This window comes from Hylobates moloch, unplaced genomic scaffold (genome assembly GCF_009828535.3).
Source record: "Hylobates moloch isolate HMO894 unplaced genomic scaffold, HMol_V3 SCAFFOLD_9, whole genome shotgun sequence".
Taxonomy (NCBI): domain Eukaryota; kingdom Metazoa; phylum Chordata; class Mammalia; order Primates; family Hylobatidae; genus Hylobates; species Hylobates moloch.
In genome coordinates this window covers 11,312,990-11,328,242 of record NW_026652284.1, presented here as the reverse complement: position 1 = coordinate 11,328,242, position 15,253 = coordinate 11,312,990, and positions in this window count along the sequence as shown.

Below are 15,253 nucleotides of genomic sequence, written 5' to 3'. Positions count from 1 at the left end.
ACTTACAGTGGGCGAGCCGTTAGGTCGATGCAAAAGTAATTGCGGTTTTTGCAATTTTAATTGCACAATTAACCTAATAAGTAAAGAATTTTTTTGAACGTGTAAAAAAAAAATTATCTTGGCTGGACTCCGTGGCTCACCCTTGTAATCCCAGCACTTTGGGTAGCTGAGGTGGGCTGATCGACTGAACTAGAGGTTCGAGACTAGCCTGGGCAACATAACGAGAGCCTGTCTCCAAAAAAAAAAAAAAAAAAAATTCTTACACTTCTAGCCACTCCAGACCTACTGCAGGCCTGGGGATTGGGCCCAGCCCCCTGGGTCTGAACTCATCCTCCATGTGATTCTGATGGGGGCTACATTGAGAACCTTTGTTGGGCAACTGTTCTGTCTGAAATATGGAAAGTGAGGAATTTGGGAGACACATTACTGGCTGAGCAGGGGAAGGCCTGAGAAAGGCTGTGAAATGAGGAGAGAAAAGGCCAGGGAAGGTCCCTGGGGGATGGTGGCATAAAAGGAGGGGACAGTGCAGGAGCCTATGAAAGAGATTAGAGAAATTCAGGGAGGCAGGAGGAAAACCTGCACTGGGAGCCGCACAGAAACCGGCAGAGAAGTTTCCTGGAGGGCACGGTGGCTCACGCCTGTAATCCCAGCACTTTGGGAGGCGGAGGCAGGCGGATCACCTGAGGTCAAGAGTTCAAGACCAGCCTGGCCAACATGGGGAAACCCCGTCCCTACTAAAAATACAAAAATTAGCTTGGTGTGTTGACGCGTGCCTGTAATCCCAGCTACTCGGGAGGCTGAGGCACAAGAATCACTTGAACCCAGGAGGCGGAGGTTGCAGTGAGCCGAGACTGCACCATTGCACTCAAGCCTAGGTGACAAGAACAAAACTCCGTCTCAAAAAACAAACAAACGTACAAACACCCCTTTTAATCCTTCTCTCCCCTCAGCTTCCCACTCTGCAACTCACCATGTCAGCCCACGACTTCCCAGGGGCTTCCTTGAGAGGCCAGACGCCCTCACCTTCCCAGCCCACCTGCAGCTGCATCTGCCTCATCTTCTGCCTCCTCCCATGAACGGCCCTCCTCCTGGGCTTTGAACCCCAACTCCACAAAGATGGCTCCCCTCCCATGCAGTCCCCCAGCAGCACCCTCCGTGTCCCTCCCACTGTGGTCTGAATGTCGTGGCCCCTCACACATCCACAGGCTGAAATGTAATCTCCAAGGTGATGATATTGATAGGTGGGGCCTCTGGAAGGTGATTGGGTCATGGATGGGATCAGTGTCCTTATAAAAGGTTTGAGGGAGCGAGTTTGTCCCTTTCACCCTCCCATCAAGTGGGGACACAGGGAAGGTGCCGTCTATGAGGAACAGGCCTTCACTAGACAGCAAATTTGCTGATGCCTTGATGTTGGACTTCCCAGCCTCCAGAATTGTGAGCAATAAATAACTTCCTGCTGTTTATAAATTATCCAGTTTAAGGTATTTTGTCATAGCACCTGAACTAGGACACCGCCCCTACTGGCTCATCTTCTAGACGAATAAGTAGGCTTCCTTATCTCCTAACCTGAGAGAGAGAGAGAGGAGTGAAGGAGGAAGTGGGGAAGGAAGAAAGACTTCCTAAACCTCATCACCATCAGCCACAACAAAGCAAAGCACTTTTACTTTGTATTTCTATTTTAGAAAAAAAATCTGATGGAAATCTAGTAAAAAGAAACTTGGGGCCGGGCGCAGTGGCTCAGGCCTGTAATCCCAGCACTTTGGGAGGCCAAGGTGGGCGGATCCCCTGAGGTCAGGAGTTCGAGACCAGCCTGGCCATCATGGTGAAACCCCGTATCTACTAAAAATACAAAAATTATCTGGGCATGGTGGGCGCCTATAGTCCCAGTTACTTGGAAGGCTGAGGCAGGAGAATCGCTTGAACCCAGGAGGCAGAGGTTGCAATGAGCCGAGATCGTGCCACTGCACTCCAGCCTGGGGGACAGAGCAAGACTCCGTCTCGAAAAAAAAAAATTGTCTCTAGAAAAACTGCATTATAAGATATGCTAAAGGAAGTACTTCAGGCTGGGCTCAGTGGCTCACGCCTGTAATCCTAGCACTTCGGGAGGCCGAGGCAGGTGGATCACATGAGGTCATGAGTTCAAGACTAGCCTAGCCAACATGGTGAAACCTCGTCTCTACTAAAAATACAAAAATAAGCTGGGCATGGTGGTGAATGTCTGTGATCCCAGCTACTCAGGAGGCTGAGGCAGGAGAATCACTTGAACCAGGGAGGCGGAGGTTGCAGTGAGCCAAGATCGCAACACTGCACTCCAGCCTGGGTGACAAGAGCAAAACTCCATCCCCCCAACTCTGCCAAAAAAGGAAGTACTTCTGGCTCCTGTCTGAAAGGAAATGGTGTAAGATGGAAACATGTTCGTGAAAGAATTGAGAGCCCGGAAAGGGTAAATACATGGCTAAATGGAAAAGACTATTTTTTTTCTTTCAAATATCTTGACCACCTGGTAAATTTGTAATCTTTTCTTAATTTCTTTAAAAGACAATTGTTTAAAACAAAAATATTAGGCCGGGCGCGGTGGCTCACGCTTGTAATCCCAGCACTTTGGGAGGCCGAGGCGGGTGGATCACGAGGTCAGGAGATCGAGACCACGGTGAAACCCCGTCTCTACTAAAAATACAAAAAAATTAGCCGGGCGTGGTGGCGGGCGCCTGTAGTAACAGCAACATTGGGAGGCTGAGGCAGGAGGATCTCTTGAGTCCAGGAGTTTGAGGCTGCAGTGAGCCGTGATTGAACCACTGCACTCCAGTTTGGATGAAAGAATGAGACCCCGACTCAAAAGCAAAACAAAACAAAACAAAAAACAGACTGGGTATGGTGGCTCACACCTGTAATCCCAATACTTTGGGAAGCTGAGGCAGGAAGATTGCTTGAGCCCAGAAGTTCAAGATCAGCCTGGGCAACATAGGGAGACCCTGTCTCTACAAAAAAATAAAAAATTATCCAGGCATGGTGGTGCACGCTTGTGGTCCCAGCTACTCGGGAGGCTGAGGTGGGAGGATAGCTTGAGGCTGCAATGAGGCATAATCACACCACTGCACTCCAGCCTGGATGACAGAGTGAGACTCTGTCAAAAAAAAAAAAAAAAAAAAGACAGGCAGACAAGCATACCTACTGAATATGTTAATTTATATAAATTCCCTGAATAGGCAAAACTATCCAATGATGATCGAAGTCAGGACTGGTGGTTCCCTTTGACTGGGATGAGGCAGGAGGAAGACTTCTGGTAGAGGTGCTAGAAATGTTCTATTCCATGATCTGATTCCCTGTAAACATTTGTCAAGCTGTTCACCTTATATATAAATATTTCATAAAAACATTTTTATGTGTGTAATGCCTTAGTACAACAATACAAGGTTTGGTGAAGCAAATATGGCAAAATGATGAATTTTTACAGGGGTTCTTGCACCATTTTCTTGTCTTTCATGATTTTTTTTTTTTTTTTTTGAGACAGGCTATTGCTCGTCACCCAGGCTGGAGTGCAGTGGTGAGATCATGTCTCACTGTAACCTTGAACTCCTGGGCTCCAGCAACCCTCCCGCCTCAGCCTCCCAAGTAGCTGGGACTATAGGAATGCACCACTATGGCTGGCTTTAAAACATTTTTTTTTTTTTGAGACACAGTCTCACTGTGCCGCCCAGGCTGGAGTGCAGTGGCTCACTGCAACCTCCGCTTCCCAGGTTCAAGCGGTTCTCCTGCCTCAGCCTCCTGAGTAGCTGGGATTACAGGCACGCACCACTACGCCTGGCTCATTTTTGTATTTTTAGTAGAGATGGGGTTTCACCATGTTGGTCAGGCTGGTCTTGAACTCCTGACCTCATGATCTGCCTGCCTCGGCCTCCCAAAGTTCTGAAATTACAGGCATGAGCTACCATGCCTGGCTTAAAATTTTTTTTTTAGAGATTACGTCTTGGGTTTTGCTCTGTTGCCAGGCTGCTCTCCATCTCCTGGCCTCAAGCAAGCCTCTGGCCTCAGCCTCCCAAAGTGCTAGGATTACAGGCATGAGCCAATGCACAGGGCCTGAAATTTTTGGATATATATATATATATATTTTTTTTTTTTTAACTGCAATAAGCATATGTCCCAGCCACCAGTCAGAATTCACATATGCTGTTATTCTGCCTGTGCCCAGGGGAAACTGAGGCTCAGAGGACTTGCTCGAGATCGCACTGCTGATCAGTGATCACCAGATCAGGCAGTCTGGCTCTGGAAGTGGCTTGCTTCATCAGCCCCTGGTGCTTCTCCCTTCGTGGCCTACACAGGAGAAGGTGTCAGTGGGACTGGGTCCTGGGGACTTCTATGTAGACAGAGGACTGGGGGACACTGATGCCTCACTCTGGGTGTAAACTTCCCTCCCTTCTTCCCTCATAGGTCACGGCCAGGGTCAATGAGACCATGTCTGCAGTGTGCTGGGCAGAGGATTTGACACATAGCACACACTCGGTCTATGTGAGCTGTGGGGACAGCCCTGGATTGCCTCTTTTCCTCCCCAGAGCTGAACTGCCTGTCCCTGCCAGGTTCCTGGGGTCAGGGTGAGCCCTGTCCCCATCTCCCCATCACTGGAGGCTGTGCCAGCAGCAAGGCTGGGAGAAGGAAGATGGGGAGGTTTATAGTTGCAACGCTCGCTAATGGTAATGATAGGTATGAAAATTTCAGGCTGATGGAAAATAGGAATGACATGATGCCCCAGATGGCTCCTCTGTTCTTCCTCTCTAAATTCAAACAGCCAGGACATTGTGCAGAAAACTGCCTTGTTTCCATGCACAGCAACTAGATAGGCTTTCTCCTGGTCTGGCCCTTGGTAGAAGACATGCCTTTATCCATGCTCTCATCCATCCATCCGTTCATCCACTCACCCACCCATTCATCCATCCACCTACCCACCCATCCACCCACCCATCCACCTATCCATCCACCTACCCATCCATCCATCCATTCATCCATCCATCCATCCACCCACTCACCCATTCATCCATCCACCCACCCACCCATCCACCCACCCCTCCACCCACCCATGCACCCATCCACCCACCCATCCTCCCATCCATCCTTGCAAGATCAGTTCCCTGCTTTGAGCTTTCCAGCTGCAACTTTCTGAGGTTCTAGGAGGAATACTCACCCCTGTTCATGGGGTCAAGTATAGGAGTGAATCGCCTGCGAAATGCACTGACCCCCTCCCTGTCCGCCGTTATATCTCACCCCAGTCTCCCCAGACATACTCTGGGGATGCAGGGTGCACTGGAGGGCGCTGCTACAGTATCTCCAGCAGGTGGCGCTGGAGGCTATCTCCTTACCTGGGCGACACTGCACGCTTGTTGATTTGGGAAGGAGCAGGCTGACCAGGTGTGGGAAGACAGGGCAGTGGCCCAGCCCAAGGCCAGGCTGGGTTCTTCCCCAACCCACACCCCAGGCCCGTAGGTGAGACACAGAACTCTCGGAAGAGATCTTGGTCCTTGGGTGGGTGCTCCTGTCTGTGCAGGAGGCCTGTACCCCATTTGGTCTGGGACCAGTACGTGGTGGTTTGCGTCAACTCACTCTGTCTCTCCTGAGAGTTTTGCCCAGGGCATAGACTGCAATTACACAGACCTCAGTTCAAATCTCAGCTCTGCCTCTTAAAGGCTGTGTGATCTTGGCCAAGTTGCTCTGTCTCTCTGGGCTTCAGGTTGCTTACCAGTAAAATGGGGTAATAATGCCTATTGTCAGGTCAACATAAGGGTTAAACGGGTCAGCACCAAATCATGATAGGTGGTCAGTGAGTGCAGGTTCCTTCCACCATCCATGGGCCTCATGTTGGTGGTCCTGTCAGCTGTCAGAGCCCAGCATGGGGCTGTATTCATGCTACACTGTTCCCGAACAAGGACAGAATTGGGCTTCTAATAAGACAGGACTGAAGGATGGGGTGAGGAAAGTTCCAGAAACTGCTACTCACGCCCACAGACAGCTGCACTAATAGCTGCCCCCTCCTTCTGGGGACTTGGGCAATCACTCCAACTTTCCAGTAACTTCTGCTTCTTTCACAATAGGCTGGAGGGATAATTCTACCTAAAAAATAATTGCTTTGCTAGGAAAAGCCTGGCAAGTAAAACCTCATCGTGTTACCATGCGTCAGGGATTAAAAAAACAAAACAACAAAGCCGGGCACAGTGACACACATCTGTAACCCTAGCTACTTGGGAGGCTGAGGCTGGAGGATTGCTGGAGCCCAGGAGTTCGAGGGAAGCCTGGGCAACATAGTGAGACCCCTGTTTCTTAAAAAAAGCTAAAGAAAAGAAAAGAACAAAACTTAGTCCTGGCCGGGTGAGGTGGCTCACACCTGTAATCCCAGCACTTTGGGAGACTGAGGAGAGTGGATCACCCGAGGTCAGGAGTTCGAGACCAGCCTGGCCAACATGGTGAAACCCTGTCTCTAATAAAAATACAAAAATTAGCTGGTACAGTGGCAGGTGCCTGTAATGCCAGATACTTGGGAGGCTGAGGCAGGAGAATTGCTTGAACTGGAAGGTGGAGGTTGCAGTGAGCGGAGAAAGTGCCATTGCACTCCAGCCTGGGTGACAGAGTGAGACTCCATCTTAAAAAAACAACAAGAACTCAGTCCTACAGGTGGGCGATTTCTGTTTACTTCCCTTGGAAAGGCTGAGTCTGTCCCCACAAACTGGTGCTTGGGGCACCTGTATCTAGGCAGTGAGTGATTAAGCCCCGGGAGTGGGTTGGCAGTAAAGCCGGGAGTCCTGTGCCAGGGGAGACACTAAACAGGTGTTTCCAATGTGTGTTTGTGTCCTGGGTGTTCAGAAGCTGGAGATGAGCTGGGGAGGTTTGTCTTTGGTCCCAAGTAGCTTCTCCTAGGCCTCTTTCAGGGGACCAGGAATGCCAGGTGGTCTCGAAGGCAGGGTCCGCAGCAAACTGGTTTGCTCCTGTCCTGCGGCTGGGATGGGTAGGATGGGAGGCATCTGGGCTGTGCTTCCCCCACCGGAGGTCTGAGATCTCAGAGCTGTGGGACCACAAGAAGTGGGCAAGCTCCAGTGACATGAGGACCCTATGCAGGGTGAGGAACCAGATTGAGTGAGACACAGGAAGCCCATGGATGGGGAAGGGGGCCTCTGAGGTGGGGCAGGTCCCAGTCTGGAGCTCCTGGGAGTGACACTGGAATCCGTTCATCACCGATGCCCGGCGGACTCTTCTTTTCTGCATTCCACTGGCCAACCCAAGAGAGGTAGGGGCCATCTTTGGACCTGCAGAAATCTTCGTGTCACATGCCCCATCAGCACCTCAGCAACCTTATCTCCACCGTTCGCTTTTCTCTAGGTGCTGAGAGTTCAGGTGACAGGGGGTGGGTCAGCTCTCCTGGTGAAAAGTGCAGAGAGCGGCTCCCAGTCCCACGAGCTGCCCACCCCTTCCCTCGCTCACTACACAGCCTTGACATAGCAAAGCAGAAAGGGCAACCTTTGGAATCAGAGACACCCGAGTTTATTTATTTTTCTTTCTTTTTTTTTTTGAGACAGGGTCTTGTTCTGTTGCCCAGGCTGGAGTGCAGTGGCTCAATTATAGCTTGCTGCAGCCTCCATCTCCTGGGCTCAAGCGATCCTCCCACCTCAGCCTCTCGAGCAGCTGGGACTACAGTTACACACCACCATAGCTTGGCAAATTTTTTCTTATTTTTGTACAGATGGGATCTTGCTATGTTGCCCAAGCTGGTTTTGAATTCCTGGCCTCAAGCAATCCTCCCACCTTGGCCTCGCTGGGATTATAGGCATGAGCCACCCCATCTGTCAGCACTGAGTTTAAATCCATGCTCTGCCACTGCTGTGTGACACCTGCAAAGTGCTTCGCTCATCTGGGCCTCAGTTTTCCTAATCTATCAGATGGGCACGGCCGACCTGCCCAGTCTGCCTCACAGAGTTAGAGTGACAATTATACAAGACACTGGGCTTTGCAAACAAGAAAAGCATCATTTCACAGCACATGCTACCTCTCCATCTCTCTCCACAGCTGAATACAGGTTGCAGACACATTTTATTTGAAACTCTCAACAGTAAAAAAAATTCTAAAATTTTTGCCAACATTAAAAAAACAGATACTTACCCAAGATTTAAAAGATATCCCTCTGTCTCTGACAATACAGGTGCATTCCCACAAGACAGTACTCAAGCGCACTGAGCCGCTCCCTTCTCTAGTTCCCATAGCCTCCCAAATGCCCGGTATGTCCTCAACACCTAGGCCAAGGGTCAGGTGTTAATTGTTGAAGGGGGCCTGCCCCTCCACACCTGCGGGTATTTCTCGCAAGGTGGAGACGAGAGACTGAGAAAAGAAATAAGACACAGAGACAAAGTATAGAGGAAGAAAAGTGGGCCCAGGGGACCGGTGCTCAGTAAGTGACGACCTGCACCGACCCCGGTCTCTCAGTTCCCTCAGTATTTATTGATCACTATCTTTACCATCTTGGCAGGGGGAATGTGGTGTGACTATAGGGTGATGGTGGGGAGAGAGTCAGTAGGAAAACGTGTGAGCAAAGGAATCTGTGTCATAAATAAGTTTAAGGAAAGGTGCTGTGCCTGGATGTGCACTTAGGCTAGATTTATGTTTAACTTTACGTAAACATCTCAGTGCAGTAGAGAGTAACAGAGTAGTATTGCTGCCATCAGGTCTCACCTCCAGCCATATAGCCGTTTTCTTCTACCTCAGAATAGAATGTATGGTCGGTTTTATACCAGGCCATTCCATTCCCAGGGACGTGCAGGAGACAGATGCCTTCCTTTTATCTCCACCGTACGTAGGCCTTCCTCTTTCACTAATTCTCCTCAGGCAGACCCTAGTGTCCGGCTGAGGCCTATAAGGTCTTTCCCTTCCCACGAGGCCACATCTCAGGCTGTCTCGGTTGGGGGGATGCCTGGACAATACCCAGGCTTTCTTGGGCAGAGGTCCCTGCGGCTTTCCACAGTGCATTGTGTCTCTGGTTAATAGAGAATGGAGAATGGCGATGACTTTCACCAAGCATACTGCCTGCAAAATCTCGGCCCACTGCAAGCTTCGCCTCCTGGGTTCACACCATTCTCCTCCCTCAGCCTCCCGAGTAGCTGGGACTACAGGCACCCGCCACCACGCCCGGCTAATTTTTTGTATATTTAGTAGAGACGGGGTTTCACCGTGTTAGCCAGGATGGTCTCGATCTCCTGACCTCGTGATCAGCCTGCCTCGGCCTCCCAAAGTGCTGGGATTACAGGTGTGAGCCACTGCGCCCAGCCTGAAAACATTTTAAACAAAACACATCCTGCACAGCCCTAAATCCCTTAAACCTTGAATCAATACAGCACATGTTTTTGTGAGCATAGGGTTGGGACAAGAGTTACAGAGTAACAGCATCTCAAAGCAGAACAATTTTTCTTAGTACAGATCAAAATAGAGTTTCTTATGTCTTCCTTTTTCTGCATAGACACAGTAACAATTTGATCTCTCTTTTCCCCACAATTTGTCACCTGGCTGGCTTCATTCATTATACCACCCACCTGGCCCTTGTAGGTGTTTGGGTTGACAACCCCAACTTGCTTTATTTATTTATTTATTTATTTATTTATTTATTTATTTATTTATTTATTTTTCTTTGAGACAGAGTCTAGCTCTGTCTCCCAGGCTGGAGTGCAATGGCACAATCTCGGCTCACTGCCACCTCCGCCCCCCAGGTTCAAGCGATTCTCATGCCTCAGCCTTACGTGTAGCTGGGATTACAGACGCACGCCACCATACCCAGCTATTTTTTTTTTTTTTTTAAGTACAGATAGGGTTTCATCATGCTGGCCAGGCTGGTCTTGGATTCCTGACCTCGAGTGATCCACCCACTTTGGCCTCCCAAAGTGCTGGGATTACAAGCGTGAGCCACCGTGCCCAGCCCTTGGCATAATTTAAATGGGAAGCCTGGTGTTATTATGACTGTCTCCGGTCATTCCAAGGCTGGGCACCCGCTTCTGGCTGAATCATGACCCCTCTCTTCTTGGTGCACCCTCTGGCCCTGCATGTGTACCTACCCACCTGGCACTTTCAGAAGAGTGGCTGTGACTCACTTAGACAAAGACTGCATTTTCCTGTCCTGATAGTTGAAAACTGCTTGGATGAGCCTAGACAATTTAGGGATTTGAAGGAGTTTCCCAAGCCCCTAATGTGTTCTTCCCTGGCTGAGTGGTGTGAGCCAGCCCCATGGGGTTCAGTGCCCCGGTCTCCCCACCATCACCTGCACCAGCCCATCTCTGTCTTCCCCCTCCCCACCCCATCGTGATCAATGGGACAGGCCCCCAGGTTGCAGGGCATGAACCCATGGGAGGAGCCAGACCTCCGGCCCTGAAGGGAGCTCTGGCCACTCACAGTCCCTCCAGGGAGCCCCTGGGTGTGGGATTTGGGCTCTGACTGCAGCAGGACGAGGCCCAGGAAGACCCCACCCTGGCTTTTCTCCTTTGCGATGTGTCTCTTTCCCAGCAAAATATGGGTCCTAGTGGCCAGTGTCCCTGGGAGCTGTCGAATCAAGCTTCCTGGATATCTGCCACTCGGCCAGCTGGTGGCACCTTTAGAAAGCTTTTTCTGCTGCTGAGAACATGAGTCTGTTGAGGAAAAGGCTGCTAGATGAGCCCTCCCAGGTCCCAACACACTGGCTGGCTGTTGCCTGGGATCACCGTCTTTGCTCACCTCTTGGCTAAGCTTCAGCCTCCTTCCAAGAATGCTTCCTGGATCTCAGCCCTCTAGAGTTATGTGTCTTCATCTGCCCCTAGTTTTCTGTGTGACTTCAGGCAAGTGGCACAACCTCTCTGCTCTATTCGCTTAGGACGCCTAGAAGAATCTGAGCAGAGCACTCTGTGGAAGGGACTGTGACAGAGGCAGTGGAGAGAGGGCTGGTGCAAGGAGAATGTTTATGTGGCAGCACCATGAGTACCATGAGGCCGAGGGCTGGGAGCCAGATTTCCTGTGTTCGAATTCCAGTTCTAGGCCGGGCTCGGTGGCTCACACCTGTAATCCCAGCACTTTGTTAGGCCGAGGCGGATGGATCACCTGAGGTCAGGAGTTCGAGACCAGCCTGGGCAATGTGGTGAAACCCCATCTCTACTGAAAATATAAAAATTAGCCAGGCGTGTTAGTGCATGCCTGTAATCCCAGCTACTCGGGAGGCTGAGGCAGGAGAATCAATCTTTGAACCCGGGAGGTGGAGGTTGCAGTGAGCAGAGATCATGCCACTGCACTGCATCCTGGGTGACAGAGCAAGAACCTGTCTCAAAAAAACAAACAAACGAAAACAAAAAACCCACCAAATTCTGGTTCCATCGCTTGGCAGCTCCATGACCTTGGGGACAATTATAGCACCCACTGCATAGGATGGCTGAGAGGATTAAACAAAATCACGCAAGAGACACACTTGGCACCATTGAAATGTTCAGGAAAGGCCACTGTTAGGATTGGTACCTGAACAGCACAGAATCTGCCAAAGGAAGAGAGGAGCTCCCGGGACGCAGGTGTCAGCTCACCCACGATTCCTACAGGTGGAGCTGTGGCTATGAAGCCTTGATTTCCAGGGGTTGGGGACCTGGATTTGAATCACTTTCATTTGTGCCATGCCTGAGCACGGCAGACCCCCAGGGAGGAGACGGGAGTGGGCTCTCGCAGGACCCCTGCCAAGGTGAGTGCTGTGAGCTGCCCTCCCAGAGGTGAGTTCTCTGGGTCCTGCCACACAAAACACATGGCAGGGGCTCGGATCCCTCCACCCAAACCCATACAAGGCCTTGGGCCTGTGCTCACCAACTCAGATCACGGGGATGCAGGGGGTTCACCTTCTCCAAGGAAGGGCCAGGGACACAAGAGAAAACAGGGAGCTATTTCGAGAAGGTGTCAAGGCTGGGACACTAAAATTAGAGGCCTCGTTCCTAAAAAGACATTGGCGCCAACCAAGGCCTTGAAGAGGGGCTCTTCAGCACGGAATGTGACCCCAGGAAGCACGTTCACAATTCTGGACAATGAGGTCAGCCTGCAGGGCACATGGGACCGCCCAATGGCCGGTGGTCATGGGCACCTCTCCCCCCACCAGCCCCACCTGCAGAATGCTGGAGCTGGCTCCAACCGCTTCCCGTCTGCACTGAGCCAGCGCAAGGGCAAGCGGACAGAGCCTCACGTTCTCGGTGCTGCTGCCCTTCCAGGCTGCCTTCCTTTTTTGACTGTCCTTCTGGCTTCTTATGCTTTCAGCTCCATTCTGGATGTGCGTCAGGGGGTGGGATGCAGAAGCAGCAGCCAGCTTGGAGGCTGGTGTTCCTGGAGGCTGAGGGCGGGATGGGGGGAAATATGAACCAGGGAGGGGCCTGGTATCCCCAGCCCAGATGGGCCTAGGCCGCTGTCCCCCAGGGACAGGGAAGCTCAAGACTTTCTTTTTTTTTTTTTTTTCTTTTTTTTTCTTTTTTTTGAGGCAGAGTCTTGCTGTGTCTCCCAGGCTGGGATGCAATGGCACGATCTCGGCTCACTGTAACCTCCATCTCCCAGGTTCAAGCGATTCTCCGCCTCAGCCTCCTGAGTAGTTGGTATTATAGGCATGCGCCACCACACCCCACTAATTTTTTGTATTTTTTAGTAGAGACGGGGTTTCGCCATGTTGGCCAGACTGGTCTCGAACTCCTGACCCCAAGTGATCTGCGTGCCTTGGCCTCCCAAAGTACTGGGATTACAGGTGTAAGCCACTGTGCCCAGCCAAAGACTTTCTTTGTCTCCTCCTCTGGCCTCAGAGGAAGCTGGGGAAGTCCTTACAGAGCTGACTTCCTGGGGTGAGGCGCCAAAGGGGTCTTAGTCCCACTGCTCGGAGATGGAGGCAACTCCTCTCTCTCCTCTCAGGGCACCGGCCTAGAGTCCAAGCCTTCATCATTTGCCTTTCCTCTTAGCCCAAGGTGTTTTCCCAGGGGAGGGAGGGTGGCAAATTTGATCCTGTCCCCATACTCCTGTTTAAATTCCCTTAGCGACTGCTTATGGCCCTGGGATGGGGTCTGAATTTACCACCATCTAGAAGGCCCCACAAATTCCAGCCCTGCCCAGCTCTCACTCTAAGCCCTAGACCCGTGACCATCTCTCCTGTTTTCCAACACACCAAGTTCACACCCTCCTCCTCGCTCAGCTGAGTCCCACTTACTCAATGTAATGTGAGACAGTGTAAATGTCCCTTCCCTAGAGAGGCCTGCCCAGGCTGGGACATTAGGCTCAGGCTTATTGCCATCTGTTCTGGTATGACCCTTTTTGCTGTGTGCTGGTGCTCCCCATCAGAACATCAGCTCCATGGAACCTGCCCGCTGTTGTAGCACCAGTGCTTGGCACAAAGCCGGGTCTCAGAGACACACGTTGCCCTCGTTGAGGTGGAAACCAAGAGGGAAGTGCCCTGGTCACTCTTGGACAATGGGGGCTTAGAAATGCAGGGAGGTGGCTGTGCCCTGTCACAGACAGGCTGCCTGGGCAAAGGAGACTTTGTCTACAAAAGAAGGCCAGAAGGATGACACCATGGGAGGGTGCACTGCTGGAATGGGGCTTGGGGACAATGTTCACCGGTCTCACCCACAGGGCTGCCCGTGGCTCAGTGGTCAGCCCCAGCGGGTCCCTGTCCTGCCCTGCTCTTTAGCCTGACTCCATGACACCTCTCTAAGACCAAAGCTGAGAAGCAGATGGGCCTTGAATCAGGCTCGGAGGGTGAGCTGGGGTTTCCATAGCAAAGGTAGAGGGAAGTGCTTAGGAAAATGACGAACATGTCTCCCCAAAGCTGGCATAGTTGTTCCCCTCTGAACCCCCATACTGTCTCCTGGATATGAGGAGAGATGGCTCAGTGCCTGTGAGGGCTCAGAGCCTGACCCTGTCTACCCCAGGTCCCTCTGTCACATGCTTAGGTTTGTTAAACACTCAGATGGGCACGGTGGCTCATGCCTGTAATCCCAGCACTTTGGGAGGCTGAGGCGGGAGGATCGCTTGAGTCGAGGAGTTTGAGATCAGCCTGGGTAGCATGGCAAGACTCTGTTTCTATTTTTTTTAATTAAAAAATTAAAATAAAAAAAACACATTCAGAAAAGCTGTGTTGAGTTGAATGGAGCTGTACCAGCTTTGCTTGGCTGGCTCTCTCCCAGCTTCTGCTAAGATACATTTGTCTGGGGCAGTTCTGGTTTACGCACATCCATTGCAGGGCTTTTAATACAACCCATGTCATACCAACGCATCCTGGTTTGGAATTTATGTTACATGGTTATGCTATTAGGTCTAAATATGTTCATATGGAATTATCTCTAAGACACTTTAGTAATTAAATAACTTAATAATTTAAGTAGTACAAATATGCAAAAAAAATTGCATGTGCTTGTGCTATAGAGGAAAATTCATGAAGGAGGCATAAGAAATTGATCAGTGATGCCTGGGACGGGAGTAGGTGGGAGCTGAGGGACTGGGAGTTCGATGAGAGGGAGTTACCTTTAATTGTGCGTCCTTTTCTATATATACAGGATATATAGAACCATGTATATATACATATGTGGGTTTTTTTTTGTTTTTTGTTTTTGTTTTTTTAAGACAGAGTCTCACTCTGTCGCCCAGACTGGAATGCAGTGGCATGATCTCAGCTCACTACAACATCTGCCTCCCGGTTTAAGTGATTCTCATGCCTCAGTCTCCTAATAGCTGGGACCACAAGTGCATACCACCATGTCTGGCTAATTTTTTGTCTTTTTGTTAGAGATGGGGTTTCACTATGTTGCCCAGGCTGGTCTCAAACTCCTGGCCTCACGTGATCCTCTGGCCTCAGTTTCCCAAAGTGCTGGGATTACAGGTGTGAGCCGCCATGCCTGGCATGATTTCTACTACTTTTTGAGAAAAGTAATAAAAAAAGGGCCCAGCACAGTGGCTCACGCCTGTAATCCAGTGCTTTGGGAGGCTGAGGCAGGCGGATCACAAGGTCAGGAGATCGAGACCATCCTGGCTAACACGGTGAAACCCTGTCTCTACTAAAAATACGAAAAATTAGCCAGGCGTGGTGGCGGGCGCCAGTTGTCCCAGCTACTCGGGAGGCTGAGGCAGGAGAGTGGTGTGAACCCAGGAGACAGCTTGCTGTGAGCCGAGATGGCGCCACTGCACTCCAGCCTGGGTGACAGAGCAAGACTCCATCTCAAACAACAAAAAAACAAAAACAAACAAAAAAACCCCCACTGCCCACCCCTCA